At 46.1% G+C, this 27,907-nt stretch overlaps 1 long non-coding RNA gene across 1 annotated transcript; it reads left to right on the plus strand.

The window, feature by feature from the left end:
- The first annotated feature begins 6 nt into the window (after positions 1 to 6).
- Positions 7 to 27,833, plus strand: LOC122118785. The gene is made up of 3 exons (XR_006149438.1): positions 7 to 88; positions 3,061 to 3,116; positions 27,648 to 27,833. It is a non-coding gene; the product is annotated as an uncharacterized LOC122118785 (long non-coding RNA).
- The last annotated feature ends 74 nt before the right edge of the window (positions 27,834 to 27,907 follow it).

Raw genomic sequence — 27,907 nt, forward strand, 5'->3', positions numbered from 1 at the left:
TCTTCTAGGTTCAAGACTTCTAGAATCTTCTAGTTAGCTTGTCAGAGAGGCCTGGCCCTGGCAAGTGGACTTATTCCAGTCTTCACAGGTAAGAACATGATTCTATTTTATCCTCAGCTGGTATTTCTTGGGAGTTGGGGATCAGATCTACTGAAAGAGACTTCCTGTTGTTTTGAGAGGAGAGAGCGATACTGGGGTACTGGGTCTTGAACTCAAAGCCTGGGCTCTATCCTTCAGCTTATTTCACTCCAAAGCTGGTATTCTACCACTTAATCATTCCACTTCTAGTTTTCTTAGTGGTTAATTGGAAATAAGAGACTCCTGGACTTTCCAGTCTGGACTAGCTTCAAACCATGATCCTCAAATCTCAGCCTTCTGAGTAGTGAGGATTACAAGTACCTAGCTTGAAAGAGACTTATTTTAAAGAGAATGAAATTTAGGTTCAAAGAAGCATTTAGCTAGACATTACTATACTGCATCTGCTGGCAGCCAACCTAACTCTACTTTTGTAGTTGTTAGTTTTCTCAAGTCTGATAGGGACTTTTACACTTAGAATATTATCAAATGTTTCTTAACTAATTAGCAATCCTGTTGTGTGTCTGACAAATGCTGATGTACAGTAATGATCATTGCTGTCACTTGCTAAGCTTTTTCTGTGTATCAGGCATGGTGCTAAATCCTGGTGGCAACCCCTGCGGATACATTACTACCACAAATTTCAAGTAAGAAAACAGACATTTGAATAGGTGAAATGGTTTTCTTTTGGAGTCCGAAAGTTAGAGCCAGAGCCGGGCGCTGGTGGCTCACGCCTGTAATCCTAGCTACTCAGGAGGCTGAGATCTGAGGATCACGGTTCAAAACCAGCCTGGACAGGAGAGACCATGAGACTCCTGTCTCCAATAAACCACCAGAAAACCGGAAGTGGCGCTGTAGCTCAAGTGGTAGAGCACTTGCCTTGAGCTGAAGAGCTGAGGGACAGCGCCCAGGCCCAGAGCTCAAGCCCCACGACCGACAAAAAAAAAAAAAAAGAACATTAGAGCCAGAACATTGTGCCAAATAACCTCCAAAGGCATTTTAGCTCTGAGCCAGACCAGCACCACTTTAAGAGAAGGAAAGTATAAATGAAGGGACCCACTGGTGAGCCAGTTCAGGATTGTATAAGCTAAGTGCATCTCCATCTCCATTCCCTGCTATCTGTCTTCTTCCAAGACAAAGCCTTATGGCTTTGCAGCTTATGCTACAAAAGTCATCACTATTGGCTACTACCCAGAACCATTAGCCCACTTCCTCCCTTACAAGTAAGATCAGTTCAACCTTTTACAGAATCAGAAAACTTAGGGGAAGCTCAGCCTCTACATAGCCTGCTGATGGGAGAAGGTGTTGTATCTGAATTCCTTTGAGATGATTCAATACTCTTTGCCAAACTACTTGCTTTAAGCACAGGCAAATAATGCTATTCTAGCCAATGAAATAAGAACAATTGCTTTTTAGGTTGTGGGGCATTCATCCTGAAGCAGAATGGCCTACCTGGGATACTAGGTGACTGATCCCCTTTAGCTTAATAGAGACCAGAGCAACTAAAGGGAAGTGCACACCTTCCAGGAAGTCACCTACTGCCCTTCCCAGACTCTTCTTCCAGGAACAACTTCTCCATAAAGGTTCTGCCACAGGTCGGGAGTAGGATGATAATTGGGCCTAACCAATGAGCCAAATTCTTTCTGGCTACAGTGATGGCCATCATCTAGACCAGTCCAGAACTCTTTAGCTCCCTTTCTCCTATTGAATATTTTGCCTGTTGTTGTTGTTGTTGGTGGTGGTGGTGGTGGATGTGTGTGTTGTTCTGGTCCTGGAGTATGAATTCAGGGCCTGGGCATGTTCCTGAGCTTTTTGGCTCAAAGCTAGTGCTCTACCACTTTAGCCAGAGCTCTACTTCCACCTTTTTATTTTTTTGATAGATAGTAACAGAGTATCACAGGCTTTCTGTCTGGGCTGGCTTTGAACCATAATCCTCAGATCTCAGCCTCCTAAGTAGCTAGGATTACAAGTGTGAGTCACTGGTGGCTGGCTTAACCTGTTTTTTATTTTTGTCTGATTATTATACTTTGCCATTCTTTCTTTTGCTGGTCCTGGGGCTTGAACTCAGGGTCTGGGCACTGCCCCTGAGCCCCTTTTTACTCAAAGCTATACAGTACTACTTTCAGCTTTTTCTGAGTAGTTCATTGAAGGTAAGAGTCTCATGGACTTTTCTGCCCAGCATGGCTTCAAACTGTGATCCTCAGATCTCAGTCTCTTGAGTAGCTATGATTATAGGTACAAGCCAGCTGTATGCTTTAAATGATCCAGGTTCAGAAACTATATAGCACCAGTTCTGTTCTCTTACTGGTGATTGGCTGGGCAGCCACAGGCTCCTTTCCTCACCAACCTTAAGAGCAAATCCCACTTGGGTCACACTGTGAGAAGAGCATGTGGAACGGGCTAAACCTATAACTGGGAAATACCATCTGTCCTGGCTGATTATCTTTTTTTGTCAGTCCTGAGGCTTGAAATCTGGGCTTGGGTGCTGTCCCTGTGCTCTTCAACTCAAGGTGAACGCTTTACTGTTTAAGCCACAGCGCCACTTCCTGTTTCCTAGTGGTTTATTGGAGATAAGAATCTCACCCTGGGCTGGGAAGGTGGCTCAGTGGTAGAGCGCTTGCCTTGCATGCATGAGGCCCTGGGTTCGATTCCTCAGCACCACATAAGCAGAAAAAAAAAAAGCCGGAAGTGGTGCTATGGCTCAAGGGGTAGCATGCTAGCCTTGAGCTGAAAAGTTGAGGGACAGTGCCCAGCCCAGAGTTCAGGCCTCACACCCGGACCCCCCCCCCCCCAAAAAAAAAAAGAGTCTCACGGACTTTCCTACCCAGGCTGGCTTTGAGCCGAGATCCCCAGATCTCAGCCTCCTGAGTAGCTAGGATTACAGGCGTGAGCCTCGTGCGCCCGGCTGGCTGATTCTTTTGTTATCACTCTTAGTATCTGAATTCCAGCATTTTTGACTATTTTTTTTGTTTGTTTCTTTTTCAGTTTTCTTCACTTCCTACATCATCCTACTTTTTCCAAACATATCATCTGTCCCTCAGGTAAGGTAACAGAGCAGCAGCCCTGAGCCCTTTGAGCAGAGGCCTTGGGGTTCGGTGATGTCCGATTGCTGGGGTACCGCTGTATCAAAGTAGATTTTTTTTTTTCCTGTTTTGTTTTCTCTTCCCTGTTGGATGCTCTTTTCAAATGAGTCTGAGAATTGCAGTGGGTGTTTATAGTCACCTGAAAACAGGCCACTAAGTGGTTGATTACAAGCAGTATCTTTATGGGTGGAGCTGGAAGACTGGAAAGGGCCTCTCTGTAAAACAATAAGATGGCAAGCCAGCTTTTTAGTTGCTGGAACTCCAAATTTCAGTAACTGGAAGTCCTTTTTTCCCCCCAAGGCTGTTCAGTTCCTGCCAGGAATGAGCTTTACAGAAGTGGAAGCCATAGGTTCCCTGGATTGGAATGCAGACCCCTCCATCAGGAACCTTGTCTGCTCCCCACTGTGTGGGCCTCCCTGAATCAGAAGCATTTTGGGTTCAAATTCCAGTTTTCCCAGAGAGGTCCAGCTGAGGTGGGATCACACAGGGCCAAGTGGGACTCTGGGTGCTTCAAGGCTCCTTACCCCTAACTTCAACCTCTCCCTGTTAGTCCCCTGTGGCCACTGTAAACAAAGGAACATAAACATAAAGGCTCATCCCCACAGAAATGTATGCTCTCAGAGTTCTGTGACCAGAAGTCCAAAATCAGTTTCATAGATCCAAAATCAAAGTATCACAGGGGTGAGTTCCCACCAATGTTTCCAAGATAGCCTCTTGTCTCTTGCCTCTTCTAAGTGGAGCTGCCAGCATTCCTCTGTTTGCAGTTACATCAACCTAATCCTCGAGAGCCCCACCTTCAGATCTCTCTGCTCCACCTCCACGTGGCTGTATCCTAAGCTCAGTGCAAAATCTCCATCAGCCTCACTGGGAGGACTTTCATGGTGACTTACATAGGCCTGCCTGGATAACCCAGTACCATTGCTTCCATTCCTAGTCCTTAACTTTACCACATCTGCAAAGTAAGATCACATTCACCAGGTCTAAAAATGAGAGCCGATTACTTCAGGGCCATAGTCTGTGTTGTAACCATCTCCCTCCCTAGTGTTTGGCACATCCTGTGAGGAGAGTTCTGGCCTCTAGGCAGGGACTGCTTCCTCAACAGTCATCCATCCTCTAGGCCATGTGCACAGCCTCCTGAACACTTACATTTGTTTTAGTCCTTGACTCTCATTTTTGGATGTGTTTCAGGAAGAAACAGAAACATGTTTGTTCGACATACCATGTTTAACATTAATGTCTTTCCACAGGCTTTAAGTTTTTATGAATAGCTATATTTGTGGCTCTCATATGTTTAAATGTTGTATACATGTTTGAAAATACTGGCACACTAGAAATCACACCCTTGAAAGCAAAGATTAAAATTGGAGTCTACTAATATATGGTGGGCTTTTTTTGTAGGTTGTGAAGCTTGAACTCAAGGCCTGGCCACTGTCCCTGATTTTCTTTTTCTTTTTTTTTTTTTTGTCGGTTGTGGGGCTTGAACCCGGCCTGAGCACTATTCCTCAGCTCTTCAGCTCGAAGCTGAAGAGCCACAGTGCCACTTCCTGTTTTCTGATGGTTAATTGGAGATAAGAGTCTCCTGGACTTTTCTGCCCCGGCTGTCTATGAACTGAGATTCTTAGAGCTCAGCCTACTAAGTAGCTAGGATTACAGGTGTGAGCCACTGACTCCTGGCTGTCCTTGAGTTTTTTTGCTCAAGGATAGCACTCTACCACCTTGAGCCCCAGCTCACTTCAGTTTTCTGGTAGTTAATTGGAGATAGAGTCTCACAGACTTTCTTGCCCAGGCAGGTTTCAAACTTCAGTGCTCAGATCTCAGCCTCCTGAGTAGCAAAGATTACAGGTGTGGGCCATGGACACCTGGCCCAATAATATGTCTAAAGCATTTCCCAAACTATGCCACTATTGCCCCTCCATATTTCAGGAATATGCATTCCTCTTCAAAGATAAACCCTTCCTTATAATGTCATATCAACACCTGGTATCAGCTAAAGGTCAATTCATATTATAATTTCCCTATCTCCAAAATATCTCCTGACAGTTGATTTATGGGAATCGGGTTGTAAACCAGAGCCAATGGTGACACTTGACTGTGTCCTCTTTAGCATCCTCATTGAAAAAGCCCCTCCTTTCTTTCCATGGCATCACCTTGTTAATGTTTGATTTTTAAAAAGATACTTGGGGGCTGGGAAGGTGGCTCAGTGGTAGAGCGCTTGCCTTGCATGCATGAGGCCCTGGGTTCGATTCCTCAGCACCACATAAGCAAAAAGAAAAAAGCCGGAAGTGGCGCTGTGGCTCAAGTGGTAGAGCGCTAGCCTTGAGCTGAAGAGCTGAGGGACAGCGCCCAGGCCCAGAGTTCAGGCCCCACAACCGGACCCAAAAAAAAAAAAAAAGATACTTGGAAGTGAAAGCCTGGTTGAAATGACAGAGTACCAGCCATAACAGAAAAAGTCAAACAAGAGCTTGCAGCCAGGAGTTCAAGCCCTAGTACTGGCACATCCACCTAAAAAGCAAATTAGAATCCCTTTATTTTAAAACTAGTGAAGCCCAAGCACTCAATAGTAGAGTGCTTGCATAACAAGCATAGGGCCTTGAGTTGGATTCCCAGTATTGAAAAACAAAAACAAAAAACCCTCCCAACAAAATAACTGGTTGGACTCTGGATTGTTTGCTATTCGTGATGTTGCCACAGGGTGGCGCCATTCTAGCAGCTAAACAGCAACCGAGGCAACACATGGTGGTTTTTTATTTTTTATTTTATTTTATTTTATTTTTTATTTTTTTTTGTTTTTTGGTCGTTCGTGGGGCTTGAAACCTGGGCTTGGGTGCTGTCCCTGCGCTCTTCAGCTCAGGGCGAGTGCTCTACTACTTGAGCCACAGCGCCACTCCCGGTTTTCTAGTGTTTTATTGGAGACAAGAGTCTCACAGACTTTCCTGCCTGGGCTGGCTTTGAACCGAGATACTCAGATCTCAGCGTCCTGAGTAGCTAGGATTACAGACGTGAGCCACCGGCACCCGGCAAAACATGGTGTTTTATAGTGTGCTAGTATTTCTAGGATTCATCAAATGGAAGTAGTCTGGCTAGAGAACAAATAAAATTGCAGTCAGTTAGTTGAAATAATGTGTGACAGGAAGCAATCATTGTGCAGCACTTGCTATGGATTCATGTGTCTGCATGGTGCAGGGAGCAAAGGCTCCAAAAAGGACAAGACTCTTGACGGCCATGGACTGGATGCTCTCAGGGTTATGCTCCCAAATTAGAGCTGTTTTTTTCCTTTTTCTGTGTGCCTATACCAAAGCTTGAACTCAGGGCCTAGGTACTATCCCTAGTACTCTACCACTTGAGCTGTTTGTACCTCCACTTCTGGCTTTTTGGTCATTAATTGGAGATAAAAGTCTCACAAACTTTCCTGCCCTGGCTGGCTTTGAACCATGATCCTCATTCAGATCTCAGCCTCCTGAGTAGCTAGGGTTATAGGCAGGAGTCACCTCATTGTTGTACCTGGGCCACTGCTGTTCTTATGGGGAAATCACTTTTGTGTTATAGAATTTTAATTATTATTATTATTTTTTTGGTCCGGTTGTGGGGCCTGAACTCTGGGCCTGGGCGCTGTCCCTCAGCTCTTCAGCTCAAGGCTAGCACTCTACCACTTGAGCACAGCACCACTTCCGGCTATGTGTTATAGAATTTTAAACAACACATATCTTCAGAAAGGATCAGTAGTGGGATTTGAATCTAGATCAGCTTGACACAAAAGCACCCATTGCTCCCGTAAATCAGGGGGCCCCTAAACGATGCCATCAAAACTCATCAGGAATAAACAAGATGCCTGTCTGTGATGAGGGTGGAGAGGAGGTATTTCTCAATAAGGTAGCATTGTACTCTCATAAATTATGTGAACACTGTGAAGCGTCCTTGAACAGGATGATTGTGAAGATTGTTCAGGTAATAGACTTAATGTCACCATCATGTGGCTAACACAGGAATGGTATGTCAATTAGCAAACTTCTCCCTCAGTGATTCACCTGCAGTATTTTATTTTAGTGAGTCAGCTGATTTTTCATTTCAAGGAGTCAATGAGAGGTTGAGGAAGGCAGGGCCAAAAAGGAAGAAAGTTGTCACAGGGTGGCAAAGGCTGGCCGAGTGAGAAATTGGAAGGTCATTTATCCATCTACTCACCAAACACAACTGAGGAAGCACAAGCTTGGAAACCATGGATGACTCACCCATTACCAGATAACAGGCCAGCACTGCCTTATAAAATAGCATTATTGTGAATGTAAGGTAACTGTGTTTCTGATTAAACAAAAGTAGAAATGCAGTTAACTTCATGGGTATAACTACAAGATAGCCACACAGCACAATTTTTCTTTTCAAGACTCCTTTCCATCTGTTATCTTAATTTATTGCTTCATAATCTCCTTGCTTTGAACTAACTTTTATTGTAGCGTTCATCTTCTTGTGGTTAATGTTTAGTGTGTATGCCTGTATCTCCCACTGGTTTATGACCTTTGGGGGCAGAGACCATGCATCAGTAAAGCCTGAGCCTTAGCAAAGTATTAGTTAGGACTTGTTGAAAAACCCACTGAATATAGTTTAAGCAAAAGGAGGGCTTTGTTTGAAAGAGCCCTAGGGCAGAGGTGCAGCCACATCTTGGACGCCCAGGAACCAAGCTCTCACATGCTTCTCTTATCCTGTGTCTGCCTCGTTAACAACTCTGCAAATGTCTTTCACTGCTTCCCATTCCATAGGCTGAAATTCTGGCTGCCAGTATCTGCCCAAAGGACAAGTAACTTGTCCAGCCCTGCACTGAGAGCCTCAGTCCCAATCTCCAGGGGCAGACACTCTGATTGGTCCAGTCTCAGTGAGGTGTTTACCTCTGATCCAATCAACTATGGCCAGAGGGTGCGGTCCAGTGGTAGAACAAGGTTGTTCCTATGGCAACCATGTGGGGGAGGCGCAGGAAGGAAGAAGGCACTGTTCCCAGAAAAAGAGAGAAAGCAGAGCAGCCTTAACAATTGGGGGTTACATTCCTGTAAATACTTGGTGCTCTATAAATGCTTACTAATCTACCTTTCTCTAAATGCAGCAAGTCTCCAAACACCTGGTTCTTTCCGGCCTTTTAGCCTTCCTTTGCCGTTTTCAATTCCTTATGGCTCTTAACCACACCCATTCGCCTAACTCACACTCTTAACTCATGGCTGCATTTGGATCCTCTTTAAAAGGCCTTTCCTGCCGGGCGCTGGTGGCTCACGCCTGTAATCCTAGCTACTCAGGAGGCTGAGATCTGAGGATCGTGGTTCAAAGCCAGCCCTGGCAGGAGAGACCGGAGAGACTGTGAGACTCCTCTCTCCAATAAACCACCAGAAAACTGGAAGTGGCGCTGTAGATCACGTGGTAGAGTGCTCGCCTTGAGCTGAAGAGCTGAGGGACAGCACCCAGGCCCAGAGTTCAAGCCCCATGGCCGACAAAAAAAAAAAAAAGATAATAAAATAAATAAATAAAAGGCCTTTCCTGAGTTCGGAGCTAGAATATCTTTTGTGATGCCACAGGCCTGTGATCCCAGCACTCAAGATTAAAAATAGTAGGGCTACTGAAGGCACTGGCAAGATCCTTTCAAAACAACAAGGAGACTCAAGTGGCTCATGCCTGTAATCCTAGCTACTCGGGAGGCTGGGATCTTGAGTATTGCAGATTGAAGCTAGCCTGGTCAGGGAAGTCCAGGAGCCTCCAGTTAATCACCATAAAGACAGAAGTGGAGCTGTGGCTGAAGTGATACAGTGTCCACGCTGAACAAAAAATCTCAGAGGCATTGCCTACACCCTAGTTCAAGCCCCAGTACTGGCACACCACACACACACACACACACACACACACACACACACACACACACACATGTGCAAGCACACAGGGAGTGCCAGATTCAGTTACAACAAGGAAATATACTGACAAAGCAGATAAACTCCCCTCCCACCATACAAGTTACAAGATTAGAAGACATAAGAGGGGCCATCTAAATCTGCCTTCTCAGCAGCGCTGTTAACTCACACCTGTAATCCTAGCTACTCAGGAAGCGGTGATCTGAGGATCCCAGTTCTAGTCACCCAAACAGAAGTCCAAGTAACCAGCTAAAAGCCAGAAGTGGATTGTGGCTCACGTAGTAGAGCTTTAACCTTAAGCAAAAACAAGCATGAGTATAAGGCCCTGAATCCAAGCCCAAGTATGGACACAAAGAAAAAAAGAGAGAAAAAAATCTTCCTTCTCCCTTGATGTGATTTTAAAAAAAATCTGGGAACTCTTCATGAATGCATACAGACAGAAAGCAAGGCAAAGCTGACATGTGAAGTCCGGAGGCTACCTGGGTTTTGGATGAAGGACCACTCCTATATTCTCAAGGACTTGAGATTTTATATGGAAGCTGAGGGGAACTCTCATCCATCCTCTGGTGAACGCTGGAGCTGTGTCATGCTGGTGACGAACCCCTGTGCATCTCTTTCTCTAGGGATTTCACTCTGGAGATAGGCTATGGGGGTTGTGTTTGCACCACAGAAATTGGGCAAATGCTACTAACCAGGGATTTTTTTCCCCAGGGATTCTTCCCTGAGAACTGCTGTTGAACATTTCCCCGCATGCCTTGGGTTGAAACTAAGTTCCCAGGACTTCTTTAATGTCTGATTGAAACACATGCTGGGCAAGCTCCTAGTTCTGCTTTGAAACCCAGGTGGATCTGGTGAAGCCATCCGTGATGTTTAAAGGAAGTTCACTGTGTACCTCTGGTGACGGAGGCTGTTGTGAAGCAGTCTAGAGTCATGAACTTACACGACGGAGGTCATGCGCGAAGCAGGCCCACCTTGGTAGTAATAGCTGCCTATGTCTCTCAGGACTGAAGTCCATACTCCTCAGCAGGGCGGGCTCTAGACAAAGGCCCTTGTCCTCCTGGCATCTCCAGACTCTCCTGCTAGCTGTTCCTATCTACCTCATTCCCATCATGTCCCCACACCCTGTCCTCTTCAACCTTGGCAACCTCTAACCCAGAGCTATTACTCCAATAGTTGTTTATCAGTTGGAGAACTGATAAAGATTACGGACATTCTCCCTGGGGACACACACACACACACACACACACACACACACACACACACACACACACACACACACGGTGTAGTTTCAGGAGATTCATAGACCAAGGGATCTTTTTTGCTCTGAAGCCCATCCTACCTCCACATTGTGGGTGGCCAAGCATACCTCTGTCTTGGGAATTTGGGTGCATCTGTGTTATCATCCTTCTCGAATCTTTATGGCACTGGGAGTTCCCAGGGGAAGCGCCCATAGTGTCTCATTTATGAGCCTCAGGGCGACTGAGGGACATGAAGTGTGCTCCAACCACAGTTCTAATCCTGAGATCAGGGTGGAGGTACAGCAGCTGTGTGCATGTCTGAGCACCAAGGCGTGTCCCTAAGAATGGCATTGACATTGCTAAAGGAAGATGTCACCCAAAGATAGGCCTGACGCAGAGAGAAAGCGGGGAGCAGGAATCACTACTGTGTGTTCCCAGAGAGGGACTGCTTTTATCAGTAGAGGAGGAGCAAGCTCAACTGTGTTGCTAGGGAATAAACCTGAACTTGGGGGGTCTGAATGATCTAGCTTCCCATCCTAGCTCTGTGGCTTATCCCTTATGATAAACAAGTCACCAACTCTCTGAGCCTCAGTTTTCTCTCCCAACTATTTCATTGAGTCACAGTTAAGACTAAAGCTACATCTGGGCTGGGCGCCAATGGCTCACGCCTGTAATTCTAGCTACTCAGGAGGCTGAGATCTGAGGATTGCTGTTCAAAGCCAGCCAGGGCAGGAAAGGCTGTTAGACTCTTATCTCCAATAATCCACCAGAAAACTGGAAGTGGTGCTGTGACTCAAGAGCTAGAGCACTATCCTTGAGCTGAAGAGCTGAGGAACAGCACCCAGGCCCAGAGTTCAAGCCCCACGACCACCATCAACAACAAAAAAAGCTACGTTTGTGCAAAATACTGGGTCTGTAGGAAAGTGCATAGAGGATAGTGTCCTCTTTGCCCATTTCTGTATTCTGATAGTCCTATGCAAAAGAACCAACTCTGTGCATGCGCTTGTGCATGTGCACACATACACACATACATGCATATGCTGGTACTGTGGTTTTAACTTAGGATATTACACTCTTGTTCAGCTTCCCTGCTCAAGGCTGGTACTCTACCACTTGAGCTATATTTCTAGTCTGGCTTTTTGCTGGTTAATTGAAGATGAGAGCTTTATAGACTTTCCCTCTGGGATGGCTTCAAATTATGGTTATCCAAGTATCAGCCTCCTGAGTAGATAGGATTACAGATGTGAGCTGCCTTGCCCCTGAAAAGCATCAACTCTCTCTCTCTCTCTCTCTCTCTCTCTCTCTCTTTTTGTCGGTCGTGGAGCTTGAACTCTGGGCTTGGGTGCTGCCCCTGTGCTCTTCATCTCATGGCAAGTGCTCTACCGTTTGAGCCACAGTGCCACTTCCAATTTTCTGGTGGTTTATTGGAGATAAGAGTTTCACGGAATTTTCTGCCCAGGCTGGCTTTGAACTGCAATCCTCAGATCTCAGCCTCCTGAGTTTTTAGGATTACAGATGTGAGTCACCGATGCCGGGCTAAGCATCAACTCTCTTTAATAAAAGCAAAACTAAGTCATTTGTTGCATGAATGGAAGGCTGGTTTCAAGTAGATTTCTGTTACTCCTTTGGCACATGATAAAACAATTTATAGCCAGTTACATAGTGCTTTTTTTTTTTTTTTTTTTTTTTGGTTAGTTGTGGTGCTTGAACTCATTGCCTGGGTGCTGTCCCTGAGCTCTTTTGCTCAAGGCTAATATTCTACCACTTTGAGTCACAGCTCCACTTTCCATTTTCTAGTGGTTAATTGGAGATGTGTCTCACAGATTTTTCTCACTGTGTTGGCTTTAAACGGTGTTCCTCAGATCTCAGCCTTCTGAGTAGCTGAGATTACAGGTCCGAGCCTCTGTGCCCAGCTAGTACTTTGTTAAATACTATATTCTCCCATCCCTATTCCCCTGTCCCAGCTTCCCTTGCAGATGATGGCACATGATCATAGCTTCTTTGCTTTTTGCTCTCCTTCTGGCTGGAACAGGATGTGCTAGTACAGAGAGAGCAGCCATATTGACCTGTGAGGTAGAAAACGAGTGTTGAGATACAAAAGCAAAGGAGTCTGGGTTTCTCATGACTTAGCAGAGGTGATATGCCAGTTCAGACTTATAGTACAAGAGAATTATACTTGTATTTGTTTAAAGCTTGCCAATAGGTGGGTAAAGCAGCCCAACCTATATTCTATCTAAAACTCAGTAAGCCACTTGGACATCAGGAAGAGAGACATCAGGACAGCTCCCAGACCCGAGTCATGTGCTGTGGACAGTACTTGCCTGGGCTTTGACTGTTGGGGGTTGACTCATCTGGTTTCCATGTCAATTTGACATCTACACATCATTTTGGGTTTTGAGCACTCCCTTGTATGTGCACAAGATGTTCTAGGCTCAACTTGTAATTTTCCTGCCCTAGGTTTAGGATCAGCTATTTTGAAAATGAGTTCATTTCATCAGTGGAGGATGGTGATTAGAAACCAAGATGTGAGTACCAGGCATGTGTATTTCTATGGTTGTGGTTGCTTCTAGGCTGCCAACAGCCACAGCTAGAAATGGTGTGTGTGTGTGTGTGTGTGTGTGTGTGTGCGCGCGTGTATGTGTGCGCGTGTGTGCGTGTGCGTGCGTGCGCACATGCATACTCATGCATGCCATGTATACCTACATCCACTGTTTTATTTATATATCTTTTCAAACCATGAGTTTATACCGACAGTTCCAGTACACATTCCACGCAGAATTTTTTTTTTTTTCATCTTTACTCTTATCTCTCTAGGAAGCGTGACTCTTTCACAGTGAGAAATGGGTTCCCACTATCTCCAGCTAGGCCTGTTTGCTCATTCCCCCTTGTAGAAGTCCTTCCAAGCCTTTGACTCACAAGTCATACCAGACCCTCTGGATGGCCCCTTCCTAAGTGCCAGCTGTGCCTTTACCCTGACCCAGCAAAGAGGAAGAGACCAGAGCTATAGAGCTATCCTTGGCCTTCCCCTTACCCACCAACAGCTACCCAGCCATAGTTTGGCTTCCCTGTAGATTCCTTGTAGGTGCAGAGTACCCTGGCTTCCTGGAAGAAGTGGCCCTTCCTTAGCCCTGGCTCAGGCAAGGTAGGATGAAAGCTATTGAAAAAAGGAAGAGTCTACTAACTCTGTTCCAATCCCTCCTAGAGAGCCAGACAAGAGGTACTGTGGCTTGAACTCAGGGCCTTTTTGCTCAAGGCTGGCACTCCAACCACTCTAATCACTTGAGCCACATCTCCCTGGCTTTTTGCTGATTAATTGGAGTTAAGAGTCTTAAGTCTTCTGCCTGGGTTGACTTCAAACCGAGATTCTTAGATCTCAGCCTCTTGAGAATTACAGGTGCTTGTCTGTGTGTGTGTGTGTGTGTGTGTGTGTGTGTGTGTGTGTGTGTGTGTGTGTGTGTGTGTGTTTCCAGTACTGGGGCTTGAACTCAGGGTTTCACATTTGCTGGGCAGGCACACTCCCAGCTAAGCCACCTTTCCAGCCTTGCTTTATGTTGCTTATTTTCAAAGTAGGGTCCAGGCTGCCTAGAACTATGATGATCTGTGTGCTGCCCTTTGTCACTTGAATAACAGGTGTGTCCAACTGTACCCAGCTGTTAGTTGGAATAGAGACTCAAAAATGTCTTTTGTGTGTGGGGGGGTGGGGGTTGGCATTGGCTAGACTGGCCTTTTACGTTCCCCAAGTTTCACTACCCAAGTAGCCAGGATTACAGGCTTGAGCCACAGAGCCTGGCCTGCTCTTTTTTTTTTTTTTGTCGGCCGTGGGGCTTGAACTCTGGGCCTGGGCGCTGTCCCTCAGCTCTTCAGCTCAAGGCGAGCGCTCTACCACTTGAGCTACAGCACCACTTCCGGTTTTCTGGTGGTTTATTGGAGATAGGAGTCTCACGGTCTTTCCTGCCCGGGCTGGCTTTTAACCGAGATCCTCAGATCTCAGCCTCCTGAGTAGCTAGGATTACAGGCGTGAGCCACCAGCGCCCGGCTCTGGCCTGCTCTTAAAGAGCACCAACTCCCCTCATTCTTCCTTCATTTTCAAATACAACTACAACACCACCCATATTCTCCTGTGTGCTCATATGACTTCATGGGCCAGGCTTTCGGATAGAGTCTTTGCAGGAACAGCACACCTCAGTGTCCCCAGGGACTTGCTTCCAGGAGCCCTGGGAATAGCAAAGTCCTCACATGCACCAATCTCTGCTGATGTAATATTTTCCTATAAGCTTGGCAGTACTCCCTCATACTTTAAGTCATGGCTGGGTTACTTAAATGATGCAAATGTTAGGTTGTTGTATATCATGCTTTGTATTTGTGTATTTTTGTTGTTGTTAGTCCCCACAGCAGTATCAAGAGGAGGCACCATCGATGTCCCCACTGTACAGGGGACGGTCCTGGGTTTAGAGAGAGCTCTGCCCAAGCCCATTCCACAAGCATCAAGGCCAGAACTTGGCATCACAGCCAACTTTGCTACTCCATGGCACTGACCTTGAACTCTCATTTTCTTTTGTCCTCCACCCCTCAAGTCTGAGGCTTTCTGTGCTCTGGCTAATTCATAAAGAATGCCAGGACTTGGGCTGAGAATGTGGCTCAGTGGTAGAGTGCTTGCCTAGCATACATGAAGCCCTGGGTTCAATTCCTCAGGACCACATAAACAGGAAAGGCCAGAAGTGGCACTGTGGCTCAAGTGGTAGAGTGCTAGACTTGAGCAAAAAGAAGCCCAGGGGCAGTGCCCAGGCTAGGAGTAGTGTCCTAATAAATAATGATGATGATGATGATGATGATGATGATGATGCCAGGGCCAGATTAAAAAAAAAAAAAAGAACTCTTAAGCTGCATGCTAGTGGCTCATGCCTGTAATCCTAGGTATTCAGGACATCTAAGGATTGCCACACAACTAGTGCTGGTCCCAGGCTTGAACTCAAGGCCTGGGCAGCATCCATGAGCTTTTTTGCCAAGGCTAGTGCTCTACTACCTGAGTCATAGCTCCACTTTTTTGGTGCTTGATTGGAGATTAGAGCCTCACAACTTTCCTGCCCAGGCTGTTCTTTTTTGTTGTTGTTGTTGTTGGTGGTGGTGGTGGTGGTGGTGGTGGTTGTGGGGCCCGAACTCTGGGCCTGGGTGCTGTCCCTCAGCTCTTCAGCTCAAAGCTAGTGCTCTACCACTTGAGCTACAGTGCCCCTTCCATCTTTTTCTGCTTATGTGGTACTGAGGAATTGAACCCAGGGCCTCATGCATGCAAGGCAATCATTCTACCACTGAGCCACCTTCCCAGCCTCCAGGCTGGTTTTGAACCACCATCCTTGGATCTCAGCCTTGAATAGCTAGGATTACAGGCATGAGCTACCACTGCTGGCTCTCAAAAATATTCTTATGTGATTTTTAACACATATCAAAGGAAATATTCTAACAACAATAAAACAACACTCCTGCCTTGAACCAGTGTCTTAACTGAAAAGTCACTAGCAGGTAAAGCTCGGTAATGGAGGAAATGCATGGCATGCAAAAGGCCTTAGGTTCTGTCCCCACTGCTGCAAGACAAATGAACAAATTTTTAAAAATAGGCTTAATCTCTTGTATTTCTAGATATTTGTTGTTTTCAAAATGCAAAATCTCTCCCTCATTTTAATCCCCCAAGTGGAAAACTTAATGTTCCTCCCCTCCTCCTTCCCCCCCCTCTCATTGTGGGGATTGAACTCTGGGCTTGGGCACTGTCCCTGAGCTCTTCAGCTCAAGGCGAGTGCTCTACCACCTGAGCCACAGCACCACTTCCAGTTTTCTGGTGATTAACTGGAGATAAGAGTCTCATGGACTTTCCTGCCAGGGCTGGCTTTGAACTGTGATCTCAGCCTCCTAAGCAGCTAGGGTTACAGGTGTGAGCCACTGCTGCCCGGCTTACTTTTGTTTTTTGTTTTTTTTTGTTGGTCGTGGGGCTTGAACTCTGGGCCTGGGCGCTGTCCCTCAGCTCTTCAGCTCAAGGCGAGCACTCTACCACTTGAGCTACAGCGCCACTTCCGGTTTTCTGGTGGTTTATTGGAGATAGGAGTCTCACGGTCTCTCCTGCCCGGGCTGGCTTTGAACCGTGATCCTCAGATCTCAGCCTCCTGAGTAGCTAGGATTACAGGCGTGAGCCACCAGCGCCGGGCTTACTTTTGTTTTTTTAAGACTGGGTCTCACTATGCTGGACCTGATGAAGTTGATGTCGCCTAAGTTCTGGGATTTTAGGCCTGCACCACCATTATCTAGTAGTGTTTTATTCACATCGTCTGGCATGGGCTTTTTGGGGGAGTGGGTAGGGGGAAGGGTATTGGGACTTGGACTTAGGGTCTTGAGCTTTCTGTCAGCTTTCTTTCTCTGCCACTTGAGCTCTACTTGAGCTGCCTTTTTTTTTTTTTTGTCGGTCATGGGGCTTGAACTCTGGGCCTGAGCACTGTCCCTCAGGTCTTCAGCTCAAGGCGAGCACTCTACCACTTGAGCAACAGCGCCACTTCCGGTTTTCTGAGTGTTTATTGGAGATAAGAGTTTCACAGACTTTCCTGCCCAGGTTGGCTTTGAACTGCGATCCTCAGATCTCAGCCTCCTGAGTAGCTAGGATTACAGGCATGAGCCACTGGCGCCCGGCTTCTTTGAGCTACCTTTTTTTGTTGACTGATTAATTGGAGATGAAGATTTGAAGATTTTTCTGTATTGACTGGCATGGAGCTTCCATCCTCTAGACCTCAGCCTCCTGAGTAACTAGTATTACAGGTGTAAGCCACCAGTGCCTGGTTGAAGTACACACTTTTTACAAAATAAATGAGAACAAAATTAACATTTAATGATTGAATATATTTCTGCATACAAATACCCTGGTAGCTGTCAGAATTTATACTTAGAATTACTATAAATGTCACAGTGACAGAGGCAGACTAGACTCATAGAGGTGAGATATGTTGACTCAGAGTCCGCAGGAGACATGGTTTTCTACAACAGTAAATAATTCTTAGTAGATCAAAACTAAGTATAGACTTCTCTGAGTGTGCCTGCTTCTCGAATTCCCAAATATTTAGTGATATGGCTGGGAAGTTGGGGGCTGGGAAAGTGGCTCAGTGGTAGAGTGCTAGCCTTGCATGCACGAGGCCCTGGGTTCAATTCCTCAGCACCACATAAGCAGAAAAAGCCGGAAGTGGCGCTGTGGCTTAAGTGGTAGAGCACTAGCCTTGAGCTGAAGAGCCGAGGGACAGCGCCCAGGCCCAGAGTTCAGGCCCCATGACTGGCAAAAAAAATAAATAAATAAAATAAAGTTGAGCTCTCTGTCCAAATAATAGTGTGTGTGTGTGTGTGTGTGTGTGTGTGTGTGTGTGTGTGTGTGTGTGTGTGTGTGTGTGTGTGTGTGTGTGTGTGTGTGTGTGTGTGTGTACTGGAGCTTGAACTCAAGGCCTTGAGCTCTCCCTTAGTTTTTTCTGCATAAGGGTGGTGTTCTACTACTTGAGCCACACCTCCACTTTAGGCTTTTTGCTGGTTAATTAGAATAAGAACCTCTCAGATCTGTATGTCTTCAAACCTTGATCCTCAAATCTCAGCCTCCTAAATAGCTAGAACTACAGGCATAAGTCACCAGTGCCCAGCAGGCTCAAATAATTACAAACAGAATTTTCACCTACATGAGTGGTTTTTCTTGGATGTTCTAGAATGACATATCCTTGACCTCGTCCCTTCAAATGTCTTATGCATCACAGGATGTCTGGTGACCCTGACAGCAACCCTCTCTGTATCAGTATGATGTGAAGAGCCTAGGGAAATTTTATGTCCACTAGGGGGCACTGCTGCATTGGACAAGAAGCGCAACAGAACAGGGCCCCAGTGTTTTGGGGGATTTTTTTTTTTTTCTCATCACCTATTACTATTTCTTTGATTGCCTGTTTCTGCAACTACTGTATGATCTGCAGGAGGACAGATACAAAGCCTAGTGCTGATGCCTCACATCTGTAATCCTAGCTACTTAGGAAGCTGAAATTTGATCTGAGGATCATGGTTCAAAGCGAGTTTGGGGAGGAAAGTCTGGGAGACTCATCTCAAGCACCAAAAAGCTGGAAGTAGAGCTCTGGCTCAAGTGGTAGAGCACTAGCCTGAGGAAAAAGCTCAAGGACAATGCCTAGGCCCTGTGTTCAAGTCTAACAACTAACAAAAATAAAAAGGGGGCAGTCAAAGCAGCCTATGTTCAGCCCCCTTTTAAGAACAACCTCTCACTTTGAACAATGCAGAGATTTTCCAACTAACAGGGTGCCTGGCAACTATTTTAGTTAGGTCGTAGGACCTAACTGTGTATGTGATGTACAGCACTGAGCAAGTGCTTTGCAAGGATGCTTTCCTTTCAGCTCTTCCCTGGCCAGCCAGCTGGCCCAGGTGTGACCTGACCTGGAGAGAGCCTGGAGGATGGCATCCAGGAGGGGAAGATGGCTACTCTGGCCTGGAGACAAGAGCTTTCTGGTTTCCATGGCTCGTGAGGAGGTCAGTGCCCACACCCTCTGCTCACAGTGGAAACTGTGCCAGATCAGGATAGAAGTGAAAAGATTGAACTCTGCCCCAAGACAGCCAGGGGCTGGGCACAAAGTGAAGAACTTTCTTTTACTTTTTTTTTTTGTCGGTCACGGAGTTTGAACTCTGGGCCTGGGCGCTGTCCCTGTGCTCTTCAGCTCAAGGCTAGTGCTCTACTACTTGAGCCACAGCACTACTTCTGGCTTTTTTTTCTATTTATGTGGTGCTGAGGAATCGAACCCAGGGCTTCAGGCATCCAAGGCAAGCACTCTACCACTGAGCCATCTTCCCAGCCCCTGGTTTTTCTGGTTTTGTGTGTGTGTGTGTGAGGTGGTGGTGGTGGTGGTGGTGGTAATGAGGTTTGAACTCAGATTCATGATTGCTGAGCAAATACACTTAAACTATTCCTCAAGCCCTTTTTTTGAGGGTTTTTTGTTTTTTGTTTTTTTTTGGCAGTTCTGGCTTGAACTCAAGGCTGGGGTGCTGCTCCTGAACCAATTTGTGCTCAAGGCTAGCACTTTACTACTTGAGTCCTAGCACCACTTCTGGCTTCTTCTGAGTAGTTTATTGGAGATAAGAATCTCATGGACTTTTTCTGCCTGGGCTGGCTTCTAACTATGATCCTCAGATTTCAGCTTCATGAGTACATAGGATTACAGGTGTGAGCTACTAGTGCTGTGCTTTTGAGTTAGTTTTTAAGATAGGGTTTCATACTTTTTGATGAGCTGGCCTTAGACCCAAAAACCATTTATTATATGCCTCTTGGGTAGCTGAGACTATGGATGCCTTGTTTATTGAGTTGGGGGTCTTAGTAACTTTTTGTCAAGGCTGTCCTTGAATGGTGATCCTTTCCACTGTTGCCTGTAGTGTAGCTGGAATTATGGGATGAGTCACCTCACCCTGTCTTGCAGAACTTTTTAGAAGCTAGATATGTAGACATAAAATAGGCTCTTTGATGGAGAGGAGAGATCTAAGCAAGCAAAGGGAAGTCAGGAAAACCATCCAGAGTCTTCAAGCAGGTCTCTAAAGTCCTTTCCAACATCAAGAAATGGGGTGCATTGTCCCAGACATACCATTCACTTAAAGCCACTGAGGGCCCCAGCCTGCCCTTTTCTTAAGGACTGAGGTCTCTCCTTTTCCTTCCCAATGGGCCTTAGAAATCTTTTCTAGAGACAGAATGGAAGATGCTGCCAGGATTTATTCCACCAGTCCTACTGGGACCAGGCCTGTCTGGATATTTCTGGCTCTCACAAAAGGAAACAAACTTTTACCCACGAGTGTAAGCAGACAACAAAACAAGCAAGCCCACTCTGTAGGCCAGGCTCAGCTTTCCTAATACGGCTCTGGGGACTGTACTCCTGGCACCCAGTCAACAGGACAGCCCACTCCCCAGAGAGGAGCAGAGTCTTAAGTTGACTGTCCCCTGAGTCTAGATTAACTGTCCCCTGACTTCATAGGTTAAGAAGGGTTCTTCTGGGGCAAAGTTATGAGATGCAATCTAAGACGATCAGTTTTCTTTGAATTTCCTGCAAATAATGATTTTTTTTTTAGTGTAAGTATATCCCACAGCCCATTTGGGGTATACTCATAACCTAAAACTATTTGCCCATGGGAGATTCACATTTAACTGGGACTTCTCTATGTTCATCTCCAACCTTCCAGCTTGCATCTGAGTATGGCCAAAGATCCAGGTTGACTGGTGCCTTTAAAAGGAAATGAGTGTCCATGAGGGGGACATTGGGCCAGTAATCGAGGATTTCTTAATATGCTGTCATTTGCAACTGAACGCTCACTTCCTTTTGCATTGAGAAAACTGGAACTGAAATGGATGTCGCTGAGTCAGCAACACCACCCAGGAAGTCACAGTAACTTTTGGTCTTCTGGAAGGATTTGTAAGTTGGAGTTTGAGCCTGTAATCCACCCAGGAGGAGTCATTTCTAAGGACTTGGTCATAGGGAAGTTTTATGAAAGAGACATCCAGTACTATTCATAATAAACCTGAACACCTACATGGTCAAATTGCTTAATCCACACAATTCCACGGAAATAACTCAGGTACTAAGTATCAGGAGACTGGTGAAGGGAGATGATGACCTAATAAATTGGGCAGAATATTAGTCATGAAAACTAATGGGTTTTAAAGCTACTGTAACACAAAGCCTACATGGGTATGTAGATTGTAGGTACATTACCAGGGGCTGGAAGAAGGCTTCCCTCAGCTTCCCAGCTAAAACTGTGCATAAAAAGCATTTCAGAGTGTTTTGCAAGGAGAGTCTCAGAAGGTAAAATACATACATACATTCATGCATAAATGTGAACCAGTCCTAGGGCTTGAACTCAAAGCCTAGATGCTGTCCCTGAGCTTTTTTGCTCCAGGCTAGTGCTCTACCAACAGCTTGAGCCACAACTCTACTTCTTGCTCTTTTGGGTGGTTAACTGGAGACAAGTGTGTCATTGACTTTTCAGCTTGGGCTGGCATTGAACGGTGATCCTAGATCTCAGCCTTCTGAGTAGCTAGGATTATAGATGTGAGCCACCAGTGCTTGGCTGCCAGATGTCTTTATCCCTCCAAGAAGATTGGATTTCTTGGATTTTTTTTACTATTTCAAGAAAAAATGAGGCTTTAGATGCCTCCTCTTGTATCTCTTGATCTCCTACTTAACATTAAAAAGAAGGTGTTGTGGGAGGGCACTGCTTTTTCATTCTATTTCCTGGATGTAGCTTCTGAGTCTGACCCATTTGTATTTATTGAAAGTAATATAATTTCCCCATCTCACCTCTCTATCCTGCTTCAATATGAAGTTAAAAATACATTATATATTTAATGAGGAAAATGGAGAAGGAAACAAATGCTGTGATTGTATATTACCAACTCATCATTAAAAGCAAAATAAGAAAGCTGGGTATAGTGGCACATGTTTGTAATCATAACTACTTTGGAGGCAGAGGATCGTGAAAGTTAGAGAGACTCTATTTTGAAAACAGAATATAAACACAAGGGCTAGAGGCATGCTTCAAGAGGCAGAGCCCCAAGCCGGGCTCATGCCTGTAATCCTAGCTACTCAGGAGCTGAGCTCTGAGGATCATAGTTCAAAGCCAGCCCAGGCAGGAAAGTCCATGAGATTCTCATCTCCAATTGACTAACAGAAAACTGAAGTGGAGCTATGGCTCTAAGAGGTAGAGTACTAGCCTTGAGCAAAAGTGCTCAGGGACAGTGCCCAGGCCCAGAGTTCAAGCCCCATGACCAAAAGAAAAAAAAAAAAGAAGAGCCCTTGCCTAGCATGCATGAGGCCCTAAACTGGATCTCCCGCACCACACATACACAAAAAAAACAACAATGGCGTAGGGTGCCAATAACACACATGTAACACTAGCTATTCAGGAGGCATGCGTGCTGCCAAGCTCCTCTCTTTTCTTTTTTAAACCTACATTTCTCGTAAAGTGAACTCCTACCATAGTTGCCTGTCTGGCAGAGCCCAGGGGGTGGGACTGTGCCAGGAAAAGCAATTGAGGCTCCAGGAGGCCACCAGGGGCCTCTTTCCCCATGACCTGACTGGGTGGACGTCATTGTGCACCCATGGGGCAGGCCAGGGGTGGGCTGTAGATGGCATTTCTTAATATAGCCAGTCAGTAGCTGTGTTCCTGAAGTGCCACAGAGGACTAAAAGAATGTCACTAAATGTCAGCCATGGAGGGAAGTGATGGCTTTTTTTTGGGGGGGGAGGTCCAGTTGTGGGGCCTGAACTCTGGGCCTGGGCGCTGTCCCTCAGCTCTTCAGCTCAAGGCTAGCGCTCTACCACTTGAGCCACACAGCCACTTCTGGCTTTTTTCTTTTTGCTTATGTGGTGCTGAGGAATCGAACCCAGGGCCTCAGGCATGCAAGGCAAGCGCTCTTATCACTGAGCCTTCTTCCCAACCTGAAGTGATGGCTTTAAGAGGGACTTTTCTCAGGCCTGGGGGGGGGGGGTCAGCACCTCAGGGGCTTGTCCTGGGGATCTGGCCCTGCGTCCAGCCTGTCCGCTGGGCTTCCCATCTTGGCCTTGTAATGTGAGCAAAGCTAGCATTGCGGCAGTGGCCCTGGCCAGGCGTTGGGTTCTGTACAGGTGGAGTGGGCAGCATGCTCTCCCTCCCCTTGGGTTTACTGGCCTGTACAAAGGGCAGTTGCAGCTGAGCTCTGTTTCAAAACTCCATGCACCGCCTTGCCTGTGTGAGCACTTCCTTCCTGCTTTCCTCCGGCTGTCTAGAGGAGAGGATTCCTGTCCTTGACCTCTCCCTGCCCTACCCCAAGAAAACTAGAATGTCTGGGAAGCCCAGAGGACAGGTTGCCACAGCTCTGAGCTATCACAGTGCTGTGTGACTTGAGCAGAACTCATCATCCACCAGAGCAGTAAAATGGGGAGAGCACACCTTCCCTCACAGTAGAAGTACACAGAACCGACCCTGAGTCTAGAAAATCAGAACATGCAGCTCCATAGCTGTATGTAGTTGTTGTTGTTGTCGTTGTCATCTTGGGTCTTGAACTCAGGGCCTAAGCTCAAGGCTGGCACTCTACCACTTGAGCCATAACACCATTTCTGGTTTTTTGCTGGTTAATTGGAGATAAAGGTCTTACGGACTTCCCTGCCTAGACTAGCTCTATGATCCTCATATCCAACTTCTTGAGTAACTAGAATTACAGGCATGAGGCACTGGTGCTAGCTAGCTGTGTATTTTGTTGTTGTTGTTATAAAGAGGATGTACAGAGGGGTAGCTGTGTATTCTTTTTTTTTTTGTCGGTCGTGGGGCTTGAACTCTGGGCCTGGGCGTTGTCCCTCAGCTCTTCAGCTCAAGGCGAGCACTCTACCACTTGAGCTACAGCGCCACTTCCCGTTTTCTGGTGGTTTATTGGAGATAGGAGTCTCACGGTCTCTCCTGCCCGGGCTGGCTTTGAACAGCGATCCTCAGATCTCAGCCTCCTGAGTAGCTAGGATTACAGGCGTGAGCCACCAGCGCCCGGCTTAGCTGTGTATTCTTGAAATGAGCATCTTCTGCACAGAACCATCTTCTCCCTTCTTGCAGACCCACATGGTCCATCTCCATCTCTCCCATCCCACTTTTCCAAAGATATAACTCTGGGCCAACTTTTAGGGTCTGATCAGTTTGGTGACCTCCAGGAAAATTATTGATTCAGGCAATATTATCAAATGGTGGGAATTGAAAATCATCAGGAGGGCTGTTATCAATCAGGAAGGAATTGGGCAAAATTGTGACATATTCCCTCAGTGAAATAATAGGAAAATGCTTGATGCACTGGTAAAAGGGCTGCACTCAAGGAAACTGAGTGAAAGAGTTATATTGTGCAATTCCATTTATGTGAAGTACAAGAGCAGCAAAAGTCTTCAGTGGGCTGAGTGACTCGAGTGGTAGACAGCTCACCTAACAAGCCTGAAGTCCTGACTTTAAACTCTACAACTAAAAAAGAAAAAGTTCCAGCATAGGGTCAGGAAGGCAGTTCAGTGATAGGATGCTTGCTTGCTCAGTGGTACAGTATGTGAGACACTGGGTTCAAATCCCCAGCACTGGAAAACAAAATCCGCCCAAACAAAGCTGCTTACCCTAGTATGCTACACACATGAACAACATATTTTAGCTTAAAATTGTGTGTGTGTGTGTGTGTGTGTGTGTGTGTGTGTGTGTGTGTGTGTTGTCAGTCATGGGGCTTGAACTCTGGGCCTGGGCACTACTATCCCTGAGCAATTCAGCTTAAGGAGAGTGCTCTACCACTTGAGCCACAGCATCACTTCTGGTTTTCTGGTGGTTTATTGGAGATAAGAGTCTTATGGACTTTCCTGCCTAGGCTCTCTTTGAACCGACATCCTCAGATCTCAGCCTCCTGAGTAGCTAGGAGCCACCAGCACCTGGCTTATGTATTTTTTTGAGAAAGGACTCACTTTGCATCCCATGTCAACTCATATCTTTCTGCCTCTGTCTCTTAAGTGCTAAGATTACTGGCATATACCATCACGGCACCACAGCCAGCTTATCCAAGACTTTGATTAACCTTCAGATGTCAGCAAATATAAGCAGTTGGGGAATAGGCTTAATGGCGCCAGAAGCAACTAGATAAACCAGAAAGCTAGAACTTCTGTGACACAGCTAGCTCAGTCTCTCTTTCACAAGGGGATCTGCTTTAATTCCAAGTCAGGAGAATTAGTGACCAGGTACCACACAGGGGCAGGCTTAGATACTTGAATATTGTATCATTCCAATTTCAGTTAGTATGATACAGTATCTGAGGCTGGGAGTGTTGCATGAACAGAAGGTTATGAAGCTCACTGTTGTGGAAAGCCAAGAGCATTGCTCTGCTTAGTGAGGGAGAGCCTTGAGGCTACTTTACAAACTGGCAGAAGCACAGAGATGGAGCTTGTGTGGGAAAGGGAGGGATCACATGGTGAAACAGGAAGCCAGAGAGATTCTGGTAGGGACCATTGACAACTATTTTCTCCTGAGGACCACACTCCTTCTCCTCCCTTCAACAACAATCACCTTTCACTAGGCTCCACCTCTTAATGATTCTGCCACCCCAGTGCTCCTCCACAGGGACCAACTTCCAGCACGACTCTTTGAAGGACATACTCCCACTATATCCAAACCTTAACAGGGATTAAGTTTAAAATGATGGTATCATTTTTAATGTGTAAGGGTATGATAATACTAATTTCTTCTGTAGAAAAACACCATTTTTAATTGGGAGGGCAGGCCAGACAGAATAGTGCTATGTTGCCAGGATGGCCTGAGTTGTAATTCTCCTGCCTGAGCCTCCTGAGTGCTGGGATTTATAGGCATTATACAATGAACCTAGGGAAGTGTTATTTTTTAAAAACATGCATATGGGGCTGGGAAGGTGTCTCAGTGGTAGAGCACTTGCCTTGCTTGCATGAGGCCCTGGGTTCGATTCCTCAGCACCACATAAGCAAAAAGAAAAAAGCCGGAAGTGGCTCTGTGGCTCAAGTGGTAGAACGCTAGCCTTGAGCTGAAAAGCTGAGGCACAGTGCCCAGGCCCATAGTTCAGGCCCCATGACTGGATCCCCCCTTAAAAAAAATGATTTGTTTGCCAGGAGCTGGTGGTTTATGCCTTATAGTCCTAGCTACTTAGTAGGTTGAAATCTGAGGATCATGGTCAAAGCTGGCCTGGGCAGGAAAGTCCATGAGACTCTTATGTCCAGTTAACTACCAAAAAAAAAAAAAGCCAGAAGTAGAGCTGTGGCTCAAGTGGTAGAATGCTAGTCTTGAGCGGAAAAGCTCAGGGACAGCGCTCAGGCCTGAGTTCAAGCCCCAGGACTCATTCTCTCTCACAAACACATACACACATATACAAATATATGTTTATATATGTTTAATGAAAACAGTTTAGATTAACAAATATGAATTGAATAATGAAAATTCTATCTAGATATCTTCTTTCCCAATTTCTCTCCCCCATAGCAGCTATTAAAGAGCAGACCATCTTTGCTTGCATAAGTATATCAGTGTCCTTGGCTTTTTAATACAAAGACAACCTACCATGTCTTCAGATGGAGATATGCAGATCTCAGCCTTTTGAATAGCTAGGATTATGGGCCTGTACCACTGGCACCTAGCCACTTCACACACACACACACACACACACACACACACACACACACACACACACACACACACACACACACTGTTCATATATATGTCTCTCTCTATATATGAGATACTTCCCTATCCCAGGGCTTAAATTCAGGGCATGGGCACTGTCCCTAAGCTTTTTTTTTTTTTTTTTTTGCTCAAGGCTAGCACTCCTGAGTGACAGCACCACTTCTGGCTTTTTCTGTTTATGTGGTACTGAGGAATTGAGCCCAGGGCTTCATGCATACTAGACAAGTACTCTACCACTAAGCCAGATTCCCAGCCCTCAACACCTTTTCAAATGGTTCCTTACTTGACTTTTTAGGCTACATGCTCTCTTACTTCAAACCTCTTGTTGGCCCCTTTGTTCCTCCTCAACCTCTGACCACTTTACCCCTTTGGCTCCACCCTTGACCTTTACCTCTGCTCACATCCTGTGATCTCATCCAGTCTTGTGGCTCTCAGCAACATCTCTACAGTGACTGCTCCCGATTTTTATCTCCAGCCTGAGTCAGTGAACTACAGCCTGTTTTATCAAACTGTGTGCTTGATGTTTACATTGGTTATCTAGCAACTGTCTCATACCCAACCTGTCCAAGACAGAACTCCTAACTTAAGCTTGAGCTTCCCCCCGCAAAAGGTGTACCAAGTCTTACCGGTCTCAACTGTGGACAACTTCTTTCCTTCCAGGTATGGAGGCCAGGATGCTCATATGCACACACTTCATTTCGCCCTGTGCCTCCTACAGCAAATGCCACTGGCTGTTCTTTCCAGCTCTCCCCATTGTCCATAGCCCTCACCACTTACTTGCTACCACCTGTGGTGGCTCGCTGGCTTACACAGTAGCCCTCTAAGGAGTTCCTCCACCTCACCCCAGAGGTCTGCTTTACGTGCTTGTACACCTTGATCATACTTGTACTCAGATGTCACCTTTGTGTGGTCTACCCCTAATTCCCATCCAACCCTTCACTATAGGACCAGAGGCATGGCTCAAATGGTAGAGTACCAGCCATGAGCACACAAGCTGAGCAAGAGTACACGGCCCTGAGTATAAGCCCCAGTAACAGGAAAACACACACACACACACACACACACACACACACACACACACACACACACACAACCCTCAAATCTTCACCATTAATCCCTCAAAATGTTATCTTTCTTCTACAGAGCTCAGAGAAAAGTGACTAGCCTGAGCTGAGAAGAGCTGGACTAAGATCCCCAAGCCAAGTCTTTCTGAAGTCATACTGTTCCTCCTGTTCCACTGAGTGACACCAGTACACTGACCCTGCTTCTGTCCCCTTCACAAAACTGTTAAGACCTGTGTGTGTGTGTGTGCGCACGCGAGCGCACTTGCGAATGTGTGCGCGTGAGTGAGCGCCTGCTAGTCCTGGGGCTTGAACTCAGAGCCTGGACACTGTCCCTGAACT

The sequence above is a fragment of the Dipodomys spectabilis genome, unplaced genomic scaffold (assembly GCF_019054845.1).
Source record: "Dipodomys spectabilis isolate Male_0828 unplaced genomic scaffold, ASM1905484v1 ptg000157l, whole genome shotgun sequence".
In the NCBI taxonomy this organism is placed as follows: Eukaryota; Metazoa; Chordata; class Mammalia; order Rodentia; family Heteromyidae; genus Dipodomys; species Dipodomys spectabilis.